Consider the following 16,882-nt stretch of genomic DNA (forward strand, 5'->3'; position numbering starts at 1 on the left):
GGACCTCCTTGCTGGGAAGCACTTCACTATCGTAACAGACCAGCAAGCCATATCTTTTATGTATAAGCCAGCTAACCGAGGAAAAATTAAAAATGATAAAATCAGTCGATGGAAAATGGAGCTTTTCCCGTTCTCATACGATATAAAACACTGTCCCGGAAGTAAAACCATTGTTGCCGATACTTTATCGAGTGTGTGTGGTGCCGTTGCTTCCTCCTTGGAGGAGCTAAGGGCTATACACAGTTTATTATTGCCATTTGATGAATGGATTCTGGACCATACAGTAGTTTCTGGTAGGGCCTCTCGATGCCATACTAGTAGGTAATTGTTACGGCTTTACCTTATGATGTGCCACAAAAAAAAAATTTCTTGTTTTTTTTCTTTCTTATTTTCCCTCTCTGTCCTGCTCCAACCAAGTCTACTGACCTGCTCCACAAACCCCAAAACCTGAATCATGACAAATCTCAAAAAAAGAAATACGAATAAACCTAGAATCCCCATCCACCAATGTAGACTCCTACTACCAGGTCTCCTTCTCCAACATCAGGGGTCTACGTTCCAACCTTCCAGAGGTTGAAACACAATTACAGGAGACAAAACCGGACATATTCTTTTTAAATGAAACTGGCATAGGGCCAACCACTTCTCTAGGCGAATTCTTAATTAAAGGATACTCCAACTTAACCTCTAAATCTGACCCCCAAGATCGCCATGGGCATGGAATATGTGCCTACATCAAAGATGGCGTTCCATGTGGTAGGGATATCTCCAGAGAAGACCATAATTTACCTTATATGTGCTTTCGGGTTGCACTAGCTTACACCACTGCATTTATATTTGCCCTCTATCGCCCCCACAACAGTGGAGTTACTATCTTTAAGAGGATATCTGAGTAAATTGACCACATCCTGTCTGCTCATCCTTCAGCTAACATTCACATTTGCGGTGACTTCAATGTCCATAATGTTGAATGGCCGACCCACTCAAATAAAACCGATGACGAGGGGAGGTGTTGTCATGATTTTGCCATTGCCTATGACCTCACTCAGATTGTTCACAAACCCACCTGTGTGCCCTATACACCTGGTCAATATGCAAGCCTTCTAGACCTTCTCCTCACAACTTCCCCTGAGCTGTGTTCATGTTCCATTCTATCTCCTCTGGGCTCTTCTGACCACTCTTGTAGCAGTTAAGATAAAAATGAAATGTAATAAGTCTTCAGACGTACCTCTCCACCGTACTGTATATCGATACTCTATGGCTGACTGGGATAGCTTCCGTACATTCATATCTGATTTACCTCTGCATTCCATGTTTAAAAAGGATGTGTCCTCTATAGTATCAGACCTGACCGAATGGCTAATTATAGGCATAGACAGATTCATACCATCCAAAAAATTCCAACAAAGTCTAACAGCCAGCCATGGTTCTCCCCTGAATGGGCTGCTGCCATCGCGCACAGAAATCACTTTTTCCATAGCTACCAACGTAATAGATGTACTGAGACTAAAACTGCTTTCAGGACTGCCAGCAACCACTGTAAAAGAGTAATAAAACATACAAGAGAGCTATATGCTCAGTCTGTTAAATCCAAAGTAGCTGAGCAGCGGCTTGGTTCCCACCAGTTCTGGCAAATAGCAAACAGGATCTTGAACAGAAGTGTGCGTTCTATCCCAACTATCATCAATGGACCTGAGCTCATCTCGTCAGCATCAGACAAGGCCAGACTATTTGCCAAAAACTTTACAGCTAATTCTACCCTATGCAACAATAACCATCAACTCCCTGTATTTCCTCCTATAACAGAAAACACGCTATGCAACATACAAATATCTGTGCGTGAGGTCGCCAAGCTAATCAAGAACCTTGATTCAAGTAAAGCAACCGGCCCTGATGGCATTCCAGTTATAGCGCTGAAAAAGCTCCAACCAGAACTTGCCCCCATACTTACAAAACTGTTTAAGCGTTGCCTTATAGAGAAGTGCTTTCCAACAGCCTGTAAAACCTCATCAGTATGCCCTGTATTTAAGAATTCAGGTGATAAGTCATCTCCCTCTCAGTACAGACCAATAAGTCTCCTGTGTGTCATGAGTAAATTGTTGGAATCCATATTAAATAAAGAAGTAGTCAACCACCTCAACAGAAACAACCTTCTTAGTGACATGCAATATGGTTTCCGCTCTGCAAGATCTACAGCAGATGTGCTAACGGTTATATCACATAGGATTAGTGAATCTCTTGACAAAGGTTTCCTTTCCAGGGCAATTGCTCTTGACATATCAAAGGCCTTCGATAAGGTATGGCATAAGGGCCTACTTCACAAGATTTCCAGCTACGGTATGACTGGAAATGTTTTCTCAATCATTAAATCATTTCTCTCCGATAGGTCCATAAGAGTAGTGGTTGATGGGCAGAAATCAGAGGCCCACAGTATTAATGCTGGATTCCCCCAGGGGTCCATCCTGGGCCCAACTCTCTTCCTGATCTACATCAATGATCTCCCAAAACACATACTTAAATCATTCATTGACATCTATGCTGATGACATGACCATTTATGGCAACACATCAAAGGCCGTAAATTACAAAGTTCTCTCTAATTCTCTCCCCTCTGATCTTGAGTACATAGTACAATGGGGGAAGAGGTGGCTGGTCACTTTTTATGCATCCAAAACTAAGCTTCTATCTTTACATCATCAACGCTCTGATCCCCATCTGGCATCAATTGAAATGGATGGCTCTCGTCTTGGAGAGGCTCCATGTTTTAACAAGCTTCTGGGTTTGACCTTTACTCCTGATCTGAAATGGAACACGTACATCAAATCTGTTGCCAGGGACGCTGGGAAAATGTTGGGATCCTTCTACCGCTCCAGAAGATATCTCACTAATGATGCAATTCTCTATCTGTATAAAAGCCAAGTATGTCCAAGGATGGAGTACTGCTGCCACATCTGGGCAGGAGCTGCTAAAAACAGCCTATCCTGCCTTGACAGAGTACAAAATAGACTTTGGGGTTTAGTGGGGGATGCCCTTTTCTCTTCCCTGCAACGTCTCTCCCACAGAAGAGACGTTGCGAGCCTGTCTTTGTTTTATCGCTATTTCCATGGCAGGTGCTCGTCTAAGCTCCAATCCCTCGTCCCCCCTCGCCAATCTTTCACGAGAAACACCCATCTGAAACTACTGTCAATAATTTTCCCCACTCTTTATCTGTGCCTAAATCCAAACGTAGATTCCATGAGCAAAGCTTCTTTCTTAGAACTGCACACCAGTGGAACTCTCTGCCGCTTTCCTGTTTCCCATCTGACTACAACTTGGACGTCTTCAAGTCCAACATAAACAAACTCCTGATAAACCGCCCCCTTAAGTAAGACACTCTATCAAAACCCTCAATACTAATGATTACTACAATACTATCTCATTGATTACTGTACACACAATAATTCTTATCCCTGAGTGGCCTTCGGGCCTTGATAAGTGGTGACGCCCATGTAGAAAAAAAATACCCTGGTGTACAACGTTTTTGGCACTTTATACGATCACAAAATATGTCATACTCAATTGATGAAGTTCGGCGCGTGACATTCAAGTATACAATGTGCACAAAAATAAAGCCTCAATTCTTCAGCCCTACTAACAATACACTGATCTGCGCTACTGCTCCCTTTCAGCGCCTCTCCGTAGACTTTAAGGGGCCTGTCCTGGCATCTTCAAAAGGATGTTGTTACCTATTTACTATCGTGGATGAGTACAGTCGATTTCCCTTTCCGTTCTCTTGCTGTGATTGTTCTTCGCAGACCGCAATCAAGTGCCTGACGAATATTTTTTCTATTTTTGGACTCATCCATTCTGATAGAGGAACATTGTTCGTGTCGGAGGAGTTCAGAAATTTCCTGACGCGACTTGGGATTGGGTGCAGTAACACTACTGCATACAACCCAAGAGGAAACAGTCAGTGCGAGTGCTATAACAGCGTTATTTGGTACTCAATATTATTGGCCCTGGAATCTAAACAGTCACCTCTTAGTGCTTGGCAGGACGTTCTGCCTGATGTTTTAAATTCTATTCACTCCTTATTATGCACTAGTATGAATGCAACTCCCCATCAACGATTGTTCAAATTTGAAAGGCGCTCTTCTAACGGTACTGCCTTACCAGTTTAGCTCCACGAACCTGGGGAGGTGCTATTGAAACGGTTTGGCAACAGGAGCAAGTACGAACCTGCGCAAGCCTTTTCTAGTCTCACACAAAAACTTGTGTTCACATTTCAAGCCATATTACTTGTCATATACGTACGCGCACACAAACATACGCGCGCACGTCCACACACGTACATATATTCACGTTCGCATACATACACTCACATTCACGTGTATACGCACACATGCTAACGTACACACATGTACTCACATATACGCACATATACGCGCACACGTACGCACACATGGGCGACGTCACTTCCCCTTCAAAGGAAATCCACACATGTGCAAAAGACCACCGGAAACAACTATAAAAGGAAGAGACAAGCTGTTTCCAACCCTTTTCAGACCAGCTTCTGAGCTGGGCGGTCTACGGACCGACAGCGTTTTTCGGCAGGTGCGCGCCACTTGCTATTATGTGGGACAAAAAGCAAACAGACCGTACGTACACTTTATACGCTTTCTCTCTCCATGAACTGGATTGACATTCTCACTCTTTCTCTCTATATATATACAACTTGTCTCTGAGAATACCTTCGCGTAGCTGACTGCCAACATGTCTTTGTCTACACGCTGGACTATCATTCCCATTTCCACTACATTACTCACTTCTCTTTACACGTGCGAACAAACGATAGTGACCCGAACGTGAGATGAACACACATTTCCTTTCTCCTTCTATACTACCAGTCCCGCAACAAACGATGGTTACACCTGCGCGGACATGAACACGTGTTATGTCTAAAACATTCATTCTTTTAACAGTAAATAAACAACACGTTTATCTTATCCAGCAATTGAGTCTTTATTTCCTTCATTCCATCCGTTTCATTATTTTTCTTTTGTAACGGGATTAGGATTTAGTCCTCTACAAACCGATCGTCTAGGTAGTGGAACTCCTCGAGGCCAACCCTACGCATGCGAGAATACGGCATAATGATTGCCGGGAAGATTCAGTGGCGATTAGACATTTGGCTCATTTTCCTCAGGGTCCTGCTGAGAATAAGCGACCCGACCTTGCAAATGCAGACCCGGCCCATTTGATTAAAACAAGTCCAGTTGACAATACACCTAATGCAGAAAATATAGAGAATTTGCAGAGACCTGCCAGTCCTTTGAATATTGAACAGTTTCCACGCCAGTCTAGCCGAATCCGTAAACCAGTCCAGCGACTAAATAAAACATATCGCCACTTTCAAAGATAACTCTGTACTTTGGAAAAAAAAATAATTTTTTTTTAAAATCTACACCTTGCAATCTCTCTTACTAGTGGGGAGGGGGGGGGATTGTTATATTTCCGTTAAAGTAAAAGTTTCTATGGCACGTGATTTTGCACACGTTCCTTTTCCTTTTTAAAAGGGCTAAGTTTTTTTTTTCTTCTTCAACATTTCGTTACTAACAGCTCTTGCATTTATTGATGCTACCTGCTCTTTACTATTTGTTCTCACGTTTATTATTGGCTGTGAAATTAGTTCGGTAAAGCCTAGTAAAGAGGTTTTGCTCTGTCTTCCGTTCTATGATAAAACACCACACGATGCTGAGTTTTGCTGAGGTTATGTTGCGTCGTTGCGATATTAATACGTGCGGATGGTTAAGGCTTAGACGAGGATGCAAGGAGACTGAAATGAAACACGTTTTATTCACAAAGTCTACACATCAAAACTGCTTGATGGTCAGCCCTAAACCGGAAGAAAGGATATGGGACAGGAAGACTGGATGGGGCTGTTACTATAACACACCTCTCTTTTAAACGAACCTAATTGTCGGTTTTACTCTTGCTTGTGACATTTTTTCTATGTGCCATGTTTATCGGTACTATTTTTACCGTCATTTTTGCGTGTACCATTTTTACTGGGCTCTTTTGTATTCACCTTTAATTATTTCCTTATTGAGAATGAATCAATACGCTCGAAATGCTGATAACAACTCGTATAAATCGTTTTCTTTTACACATAACGAATGAACGGATTTTTTCAGAAAGAACATAATAATGATTTACACCGATTCATGATTACTTCCCCTGTCAATCAGTGGCACCATTTTCTTGAAGCATTTCATATTTTAATCGTGTTTTTACTTTTTAATTTTCTCTTCCAGCTGTTATTGTTTAATGAATTGAAAGAGAGATTGTGGCGATAAGACAAAAAAATCACAACCAACCGACAATTTTTCTCGATTCAAAAATTTTTTTTTGCTTTCCTTTTTATTGCGTCCACATCCAATTTTCTCGAATGAAAGGTAAGATTTTCGCACTTTTTCTTATGACTTTTTTTTTTTAATATTTTCATTTCGATCCAATATGTTTTTAAATATAATTTATTTCTTGCTTTTCACACAACAGAATCTAAAAAATTAAAATAACACCGTTTTTACCACGTTGAATGTATACCCTTGTTTTGTATAAGTTATTTCTTGTGTTTTTATGATTTCTTGGTTGAACTTTTTTGTACTTTTAGTGATTTTTTTTTTTTTCAGAATAAACGTAAATAATTAGAAACATCGATTTTATTTTCTTGAAAATCGAATGGATTTTTAAAATATTTATTTTAAAACAATAGGAATATGGGCTTTACGATTTTAAACTAAGGTGCTAGTGCACTTATTGATCCGCGCTATTTTGTAAATAGTGTTTTCAAGTTTAAAGTTTTAAGATATTTGTTTTTATTAAATTGTAAGGTTAAAGTACACAATAGGTATAAAACACTTCCCGCCCATGTTAAGAATGGCTTTCTACATAATAACATTATTATTTTAGCACGGATCAATAAGTGCACTTATTTAATTTAAAAGTAAATGTGAGAGAATCTGGCTTAGAAAAGTGGATTGAATTTGCTTAAATATTGATTTTTCAGGTATTTTTTTTTTTTTTACTTTAACTGCAACTCAACATTCAGTTAAATTAACGACTTTTGTATTTTTTTTTTTTTTTTTTTTTTTTTGGTATGCTGAAAACGGACATCATATTTATATTTGGAGTAAAGAAGTAGTTTTCTGAATATTAAGATCTTTATTATCCAAGGTAAGCTCTTTTTTTCACTGGAAACCATGTCTTTTTCCAACTGAACAAGTACTAATGTTAAGAATTACGACGACCACTCAAATTCATTAAGTAGTACATTGGAAAAATGTCTTAATATCCAGAAAACTACTTGTCTACTCCAAATTTGAATGTGGTATTCGTTTTCAGAAAACCCAAAAACCTTTAAAACTTGTCAATTTAAAAGTGAGTGTTGAATTGCAATTAAAGTACAAATTTACCTATTTTTAAAATATGTGAAAGGGAAGATTATCTCTTTAAAAAAATAGTATAAACGAACGGAGCCTAGCTCTTGTCCCATTTTATCCTATATAAATTTACTTAGCAGCTTCGTATTCATTTTTAATTATTCTATCCTTGAAAATAAACAAAAAGCTGATAGCTAGTGACTGCCAAGTTTAGTGTGTTTTTTATTTTCGTAACAGTCTGTCTTTAAAAATCTACCAAAAATCAGGTAATTATCTAATCAATATAAAATTTTCACTGATTGATAAGTAAAAAATGCATTTTATATGGGTCTAACTTTTTTTCATATTCGTTGTATAAATATATTTTGGGGGACTTCATACCCTCCTTCCTCATTTGTCCCTTGTTTGACGATCCACTGAGCACACACTCATTTTATGGTAGGAGGGTGAAAAACAAAAGAAAAAAGAAAAAAATTCACAGGGTCCCTTTGAGATCAAATATTGAAATCCAAAATTTGAATGTGTTTGATTTTTTTTATCTTTTGTGTTTTAAAGCGTGAGATTCATTGAATATGTTATCAATAATTATTATCTTTGAGATGAGAATGAGAAATATTTTTTATGAAAATGCTAAAATAAGTATATGTTTAAATCTTTAAAAATAAATTAAAAAATTTATTTTAGAATATATAAACTTTCCATGCACCAGTACATAAAGAATCGATCAAAAAAAAAAAAAAGGTGTGGAAATTATAAGTAAATTGTATCTGTTTAATATGTTTTTTTTTTTTTTCAAGATAAGGTTTACAAAATGTTGTTATCGCCATTTTTGAAAATTAACTATAACTATGAAGACATGGGTTTCCTAGATGATGGTTGTGACATCCCAACAAGAGGGTTATCAAAAACGGCCCTTTTAAGGGTCACCAAATTCTAATGAAAGTCTTTTTCAACTTGATTTATGCAATAAAGAATTAGGGGAAAATGCGGTATAATCTAGTTTCTGGAAAAAGAGTGTTGCTTATTGGTTATTATTAATTAGAAAATAAGAAAGGAAAAATGATTTTAATCATGAAATTAAAACTGACTAAAGGTGATATTAAAACTGAGAAATATAATGGCAAAAATGTATGTGTGATGTAAAAATAGAAAAGCAGTTTTTATTTACTTCTAACAAGTATTAGGAAAAATTTAAAGCTTCATTGATCAATTATTATGAAGGAAAAAATTATAAAACTAAAAATTATTTGACTATAAATAGCGTTTGTAATTATAATTGAATTCAATTATTTAAAAAAAAAAGTATTTGCCTGTCTAGTTACATTAAAATTAATGAAAATGCTTAAATAAATATTTAGATGCGACTGGGTTCCTATACCTAAAATCTAAGATGGCGGCGGTGATTTATGATTATCTCCCATTTGGCAACTTTATTTTTAAACACTTTCACATGTAAATGGTGTTTTTACTTCGTTTTTCTTTTCAACGATCAATAAGAGAGATATTGTGTTGATTTAAGAAATCGCAACAAAACTATCAACTCTAATTTCCCAAAATAATACTTTTTTATAACCGTTTTTACAATATTGAAAATGCAAATTATTTCCTTTTTATTTCAAGCCAACAAAAATATCGTTTTCACTTTCGATCTGATCTGATTTAAAAAAAATATATATTAATTTCTGATTTCTAAAATCTTCTCTTAAAACAAATGATTCCCCATATAAATTTTGATTTAAGAAGAATCTGTTCATTTATTAAAGTAAAATTTATATGTTTTAGAATATAATATTTTCTGCCTCAAAATAAATGCGAAATTATTTAATTTAAATTTGAGCTAACATTAAATTAACTTACATGTAATAAAACAGATTTTCGTGATTGAAAAAACTTATATGGAAAGGAGGGAACTATGGAAAATCCAATGTACTTTTAATATTCTTGAAAATAACAGAATCAATTTAACAAAAACGTTGATTAAATTTGGATGAAAAAAAGAAAGCAGAGTAGATACATATTTAAAAATATTGATTTCATGTAGAAGTGAGGGGTAGCTCCTATTTTTTCTGACATAGTTATAAAATTTTTGGATTCTCAATTTTTTAAATCTCTTTTCCAAATTCTGAAAACTGCTGGGTCCTTCAACCTGACACCCTGCAACTCTCTTTTGAAAGGATCTTTTCTCTTCTATCACCAGTTTTCTGTTATGAGCCACAGCACATCTGCCTATCTGTCTGAATTTGGTCTTTTATTCCTCTAAAGTCTTGTGAATTCTTGCAGTTAGTCTCGCCTTTTTTCCACTAGGACTAACTACAGAGTTGAATGTAATAATCAAAGAGGAAAGCACCCCTGTGTGTGTGTGTTGTGCGGTCATACAACTTACCTTCGGAAGGGATCTGAGAGAAAGAGAAATTAAAGATGGCAGCCATGGATTTATAAGGTGTAGTCTCGTGGAATCTCACGAGATCTCATCTTTCACTGCACACGTATGCAAATGGAATGGGGTCAGTTTTCTGATAAAATGTCTGTTGGCAGAGGTAGTGGGGAGAGACGTGCTGGATGTTGAGAAAGTTGTCAATGATGAATTCTAGCTGGACTTTTGCGTATTGTATTTGGTTTATTTTGTTTTGCTATCTACTAGTCCATTTAACATCACTGACAACTTTCCGTTAAGGGACAATGAAGCTATTTCGGCATAATGGGGGACAAATTCGACCTTAAATTAATACCGGAATTTGACGGCTCGACCCCGGTACTTGACTGGGTGGAGAAGGTGGAACTACATTGCCTGTTGTCTAGTGTGAAGAACATTGAACATGTGGTTCCTCTACGTCTGTCCGGCGGGGCTTTCACAGTATATCAACAGCTTAGTCCTGAGGAAAAACAGGATTATGAAAGGATCACACCGGCATTATAAAAGACATTCACTATCGACCCTGCCACTGCTTGGGAGCTATTTGAGGCAAGAACCTTGCAACCCGGTGAAACTGTCGACTTTTATTTGACCGAGCTGATGAAATTGACGGTGTTGTTTGGTGGGCTGCCTGAACAGGTCTTGGCATGCAAATTTTTGGCAGGGCTCCCAACCGGAGCAAAGCATCTTCTGCGGGCTAGCTCAAGCATAGCTTCATTGTCCCTTAATGACCTGGTAGACTGGGCCAGGACCGTGATGAAGAATACTTACGAGATGGGAGAACCGGTAGTCACTGGTGCACAGCGCACATTAAATGGGTATAGACCATCCCAGGTGCCCGTCCTGTGCTGTGAAGTTATGTGTATAGGTGCAATGACCAGGGCCACATTGCGAGGAATTGCCAGAGGCGACTGACAGCTATTCGCTGCTACCGATGTAATAAGACTGGTCATATGGCCCGGAATTGTTCGGGAAACGGGGCCGGGGACAAGGTGCCAGTGTCGATCTTTTCGAGTCGCTTCCGACCATTCAGGTCTATGTCAAGTGGAACGACGCAGATATGTTGCGGGGTGGGCACTGTGAACATTCACACTTAAACTGGAAATTCAACTAACATCGAAGCGCTGGTAGTACTCGAGAAACTGCTGAGCTTTGACCTGCTCCTAGGCTATGATATCATCAGAGCCCTAGGTGGTGCTCACATAACGCAGATGGGAGCGATAGAGTTTCAGTAGAAGGTTCCAGTGTGTGCTTTGAAGATTGATCAGCCAGACTTTATTGTCAAGTTTGACCAGCAGTAGAAGGCTTGGACAGCCACGTGGAAGTGGTCGGAAAACCAGGAACCAGCCAAACTGCGAAATGAGGTAACAGAGTACCATGTACCCGACCACATGAAGCCTGCATATGAAGAGGAACTTCATGATTGGAGCAAGGATGGCTGGTTGATTCCCTACCCCTGTGAAAAGCTTGGACCTCCCAAAAGCCTGATTCCGCTGATAGCGGTTGCTCAGCACAACAAAGCAAAGGTGAGGCCAATGATGGACTATCATGAACTGAACACGCATGTTGATGAATTCACGGCAGATGCTGACATTTGTGGCAGCAAGTTACAAGAGTGACGCCAGCAGGGTTTCAATGTGTCCCTGCTGTATCTAAGAAAAGTATACCTGCAGGTCAGAATCAGTGAAATAATGTGGCCATTTCAGACGGTAGTGTTTGCTGGCAGGAGGTACTGCCTTACCAGACTAGGCTTTGGGCTGAACGTGGCACCCCAAATAATGAAGACCATTATTAACACTGTTGTCACAGGAAGAGACAATAAAAAATGAGACATAGGCGTACCTTGATGACATGTGAACAAAGACATTGTTTCATCATCACGTGTGAGGGCCAAACTGGCTGAGTTTGGTTTGACGTGCAAGGATCCAAAACGTTTGGTGAATGGCATTTGTGTCTTGGGCCTGAACGTTTGGTAGGAGCGAGGGACTTTGAAATGAAGGCGCGGAACTGCAGTTTCTGAAGTGCCTGATGTCTTCACAAGGCGAGCAGTATTCTCCCTGTGTGGAAAACTTGTGTGGCACCTACCAGTGTGTGGATGGACTTGTGTGGAACAGGCATCATAAAAAGGAGAATAAGTGCAGTCACCAAAGGCTGGGATGATGAAGCAGCCGACGATCTGTTGGTTTGCATGGTGAAGGAGACCATCACAAGGGTAAAGCAGGATGACCTCGCCAAAGGAGACTGGTGCATGCAGGGAGACAAACTGAATGTATGGGTGAATGCAAGCTCTCTGGCAATTGGTGTGCTGTTGGAGAAGAATGGTGCTGCGATTGAGGATGCTTGCTGGTTGTGACAGGCGAGTGACGCTGCTCATATCCACCTGGCAGAGTGTGATGCAGTGATAAAAGGTATCAACCTGGCACTCCTGGAAAATCAGGAAATTATGCATACACACAGGTTCACTATGCGTGTACCACTGGATATCAGACACACTGACTAGCAAGACTAGGGTGTGCACTAAGGCAGCCAGCGAGATGCTGATCAGACGGAGGTTGGAGACCGTAAAAAAGCTGGTAACAGAGTACAACCTGTCTGTGGTCACTTCAAATTGTAACCTTGCTGATAGGCTCACTCGGGTGCCACAGAGTGGTATGACATCATGAAGAAGAAAGCCGAGCCAGTACCATTATGTGGCGCTTCTATTGAGGCGGCGGATGAAATCAGGAAGATACACCACCTCAGTAGACACCCCAGAGTGAGACAGACATGTCATTTTGTGCAGTTGTCCAATCCATCGGTGCCAAAAGTGCAGTGAAAGTGGTAGTCAAGGAATGCCAAACATGCCAGTCAATTGACCCCGCCCTGGCTAGATGGCGGAAAGGTCAGCTGGGAGTAAGCGTGACTTGGAGCCGATTGGGTATGGACATAACCCACTACGGCAGCCAGCACTTCCTCACCCTGATCGATTGTGGACCGACAAGGTTTGCAATGGGGCGCCCGTTAATAAGACAGGATTCCTCCAGTGTAATCCATGAATTGGAGTCCATATTTTATGAAAGGGGGCCGCCTGAAGGGATCCTCACAGACAATGATACGGCCTTCTGCAGTGGGGAGTTCAGACGTTTCGTAGACGAGTGGGGGATCCAGCTCAGACACAGATGTGCATATGTACTGAGTGGTAACGGCATCGCAGAGCGGTGCCATCAAAGTGTGAAGAGGATCGCAGCAAGAAAACAATGCACGATCAGAGGCGGTCTATAGATATAATGCAACTCCAAAGGATTGCATGACTTCTGCAAATACACCCACTAATACGATCCATTGCTATTGAGTGCACATCAAGGACATTGACGCCCGTCTGCCTGATCGGCAGGAAACCCGAGGGCTGTATAAGTTAGGGAACACTGTTTGGGTGAAGCCTCCCAATAATCGATGAACCAGCAGCTTTCAAAGAGGGCGAATCACTGGCATCATCAGTGAGCAAGCCGTGCTAGTCAATGGTACTCCACGCCACGTGAAGGATATCCGGCCTGCCCTGAATACAAACCAGTTGGCGAGTAGCAGTGATGGTGAATTATCCAACGATGACCTGTGGGTCCGTTCTATTCCCCGCGATGGTACAACTGTGAACCCCAACGCTGACGCCAATAGTTCCAGTATCCCTTCTGAGAGCTCCAATGAAGATGACGTAGTCCAGCCAATCCCACTTCGTAGGAGTGCCCGCAACAAACGACCATGACCACTATGCCAAATGTGTGGTCTGTAGACCAGGGGGAGTGTAGAGTTGAATGTAATAATCAAAGAGGAAAGCGCCCCCATGTGTGTGTGTGTCATGCGGTCATGCAACTTGCCTTCGGATGGGATCTGAGAGAAAGAGAAATTAAAGATGGCAGCCATGGATTTATAAGGTGTAATCTTGTGGAATCTCACAAGATCTCATCTTCCACTGCACACATATGCAAATGGATGGGTCAGTTTTGATAAAATGTCTGTTGGCAGAGGCAGTGGGGAGAGACGTGCTGGGAGTTGAGAGAGAAAGTTGTCAGTGACGAATTCTAGCTGGACTTTTGCATATTGTATTTGGTTTATTTTGTTTTGCTATCTACCAGCCCATTTAACGTCACAAACCATGCTTATTCCTTCTTCCTCTCTCAGTTCCCGCATATTGACAGCAGAGTAGACCTGTCATTTTTTTTTTTTTACAAGGTGGTCACCAAGAGATGAGTGTATTAGAAGTATCAGTACTATACTCTCCCCTGATCCTATGATTATACACTGAACACTCAGGGGGTAGTTTTTTGTGCTGGGTGCTTCACGGTGGCACAATCATCATGTCTTTAAAAGGAAAAGTACCCACACTTACTGTGTCTTCATCCGGAATGTCATTGGATGAGCTCAACCAGCATCTCATTGATGATTCCAAATCTCTCACTTCCACTCTCCAAAAGTATGTCAGAGCAGGCCATTGGTGGGCCCGGTCCCACTATGGTCACAGGTTTCTTACATGGCGTGGCATTCTATCAACTGATACATTCTGCATACTGGCACTCCCCGTCAAACATCCCACTCCATATTTTATTAAACATTGTGTGATGAGCATCTCGCTCATAGCTTTGGTCCATACCCTGGTTCTGCCGGTAAGGGTATTTGAGACCCATTTATGGGCACATGCAAAATCAGTGAGTAAGTGAATCATGGTCATCTTCCGAAGAACTTGGTCACCTGTTTTATGGACTGTTTACTGTTGATTATCTATTGGTGTTGCTTTTTCACCAATTCCTTTAAGCTGTATGTTGTACTGATAGACCATATTGGCAGGTGCTGTAGCAGAGGACAAGTCATCCTTCTCATAACTTTGTACCAGTATACTGCCTCTGGTATAGTACAGTGGCTGTGATCCTTTTTATACTTCTATGACATTGCATGGTGATGCCGTTATTGGAGGGAATATATGCACAACAGAATCAAAGTCTGATTCTCCATTCATCTATGAAGGTTTTAAACAAGCTGCTCCAAAAGGTAGTGTCATTATCCATTAAAATTTCTGACCTCATTCATTGAAAAGAATATTTAGCTGGTTGATTATATTTTTCACATCTTGCTGAGAAAGGTGTTACCAAATGGAAAACTGAGCTGGGAAGCAATCAATCAATGTCAAAAAATGGGCCCCATTGTAATAAGTGATCTTCATTGCTATTCTATGCCATGTTTGTTTAACATTTAAAGTCACCTTTGACCAGTCTATGGGTGACAGATTGATTGACTGGCACTTTTCACATTCTTTGATGGCAGTTCTCACAGCAGCTTTGGAAACCCCAGGGTTAATTCGTTTCACAAATTAGTGTCCTTTCACACCAGGATGACTGCTTTTTTGGTGAACAATTTTGATCTGGATCAACTTGACAGAGTTCATGCATCAAGTCATCACTGAAGTAATCTCGTCAATCGATCTGCTTTGTTTTGGCTAGATTTGTCTAAGAATAAATCTATCAACAGTGCATATTTCTTCACCAATTTCATTATTGTGTCAATATGCTGTCAGATGAGCATCTCACTCATAGCTTTGGTCCGTACCCTGGTTCTGCCGGTAAGGGTATTTGAGACCGATTTATGGACACATGCGGAATCAGTGAGTAAGTGAATCATGGTCATCTTCTGAAGAATTTCCATGTTCATTCCTTTAATGATGACATCGAGTTCTGCTAGGTTGATATATTGGGAGTCCTTTTCTGGATGTAACCAGCATGTATCCTCTATCACAGTCCCATTATATATCAGTGACACACCAATAGCGAGAGAGCTTGCGTCAACCCAGACATTAAGATCGTTGCCTTTAACACACTATTTACCTTGCACCAGATCTTCTTTGTGGATTCTGGTGAGAACCTTCTTGATCATAGTATTGAGAGGAGCATCATTTATTTTGTCATCCCACCCTGTAGTGATGTTAGATGCTCTCCTCTTGATGAATGCCATGACACCACAAAGCCAACCACCCACCCACGGGAAGGTTTCTAACCAATTTGTCACATAGTGAAAATATATTTTGTCACATTACAATATGAGGTATGTCTGGGATCTTGTTCCCTCTTCTCCAGTGCAGAGCATTATCCTCTCCTAGACCTGCAAACTAAGCTGTTGTGCACCATCCTGTAGTCTCTTTGGTTCTTTGCTGAGAAGTCCAAAGTTGTAGAGATGCTCCTTCACATGTGCTACAGGCACAACACTCTAGTCCACATATCAATATAAGCAAATGTTGCCCGCTGTATGCACATCTCTTTTCTTCCTGTATGAATAACAGTGTATGTCCAGAAGCAATCTCTGGCTAAATGATTGGGACCTCCACATTGCAACTGCATCCTGCTGCTTGGACGTTGATGGTTGGTCTACAGGAACATGAAGTATTTTGTGTCTCCCATCTGCTGCAGCAACAGGTTCCTCCACTTCTGCCTCCACTGTCATGAGAGCCGGGGCACTCACAAGAATCTGCTCCAGCATCATATGTCTCATTTTGGAGGATCCCTGCAGCTGTTATCTAATGGAACTGGTGAGTCCTGACACAAAAGCACAACTGAGCCATTGATCAGAGGGGTTCTCTTTTATTAACTGTGCAAGATCCTACAGGTCACCCAGGTATGCGTTGACAGTTTCCTCAGAGCACAAACTTGTCATATACCACAAAGGGGTCTGGCACAACACCCACAAGGAGGGCTTGTTCTAGTTGCTTCAAATTCGCCTTCTGGTCATGGGTTAATCTCCAGTATATGGACAGCATGAGTGGTAGAATACACTCAACGTTGTCAACCTCACACATTTCGCACACCAGCTCTACTTGTTCCAACCATTCAGACACTGTGATCGGGTGAGACACCATGAAATTCAGGAATCAGACAAATATCGAAAGCTTTGTCTGCCATTTGTAGGACCAAAATAGCTTGAAAAGTGCTGGGTCCTTCAGCCTCACACACCAGAATTCTCTTTTGAAAGGAACTTTTCTATTCTCTCACCGTTTTCTATTTTGAGCAAAAGCACGGTTGCCTATCCATCCG

The sequence above is a fragment of the Euprymna scolopes genome, chromosome 4 (assembly GCF_053919585.1).
Source record: "Euprymna scolopes isolate OS-2025 chromosome 4, ASM5391958v1, whole genome shotgun sequence".
Classification (NCBI taxonomy): Eukaryota; Metazoa; Mollusca; class Cephalopoda; order Sepiida; family Sepiolidae; genus Euprymna; species Euprymna scolopes.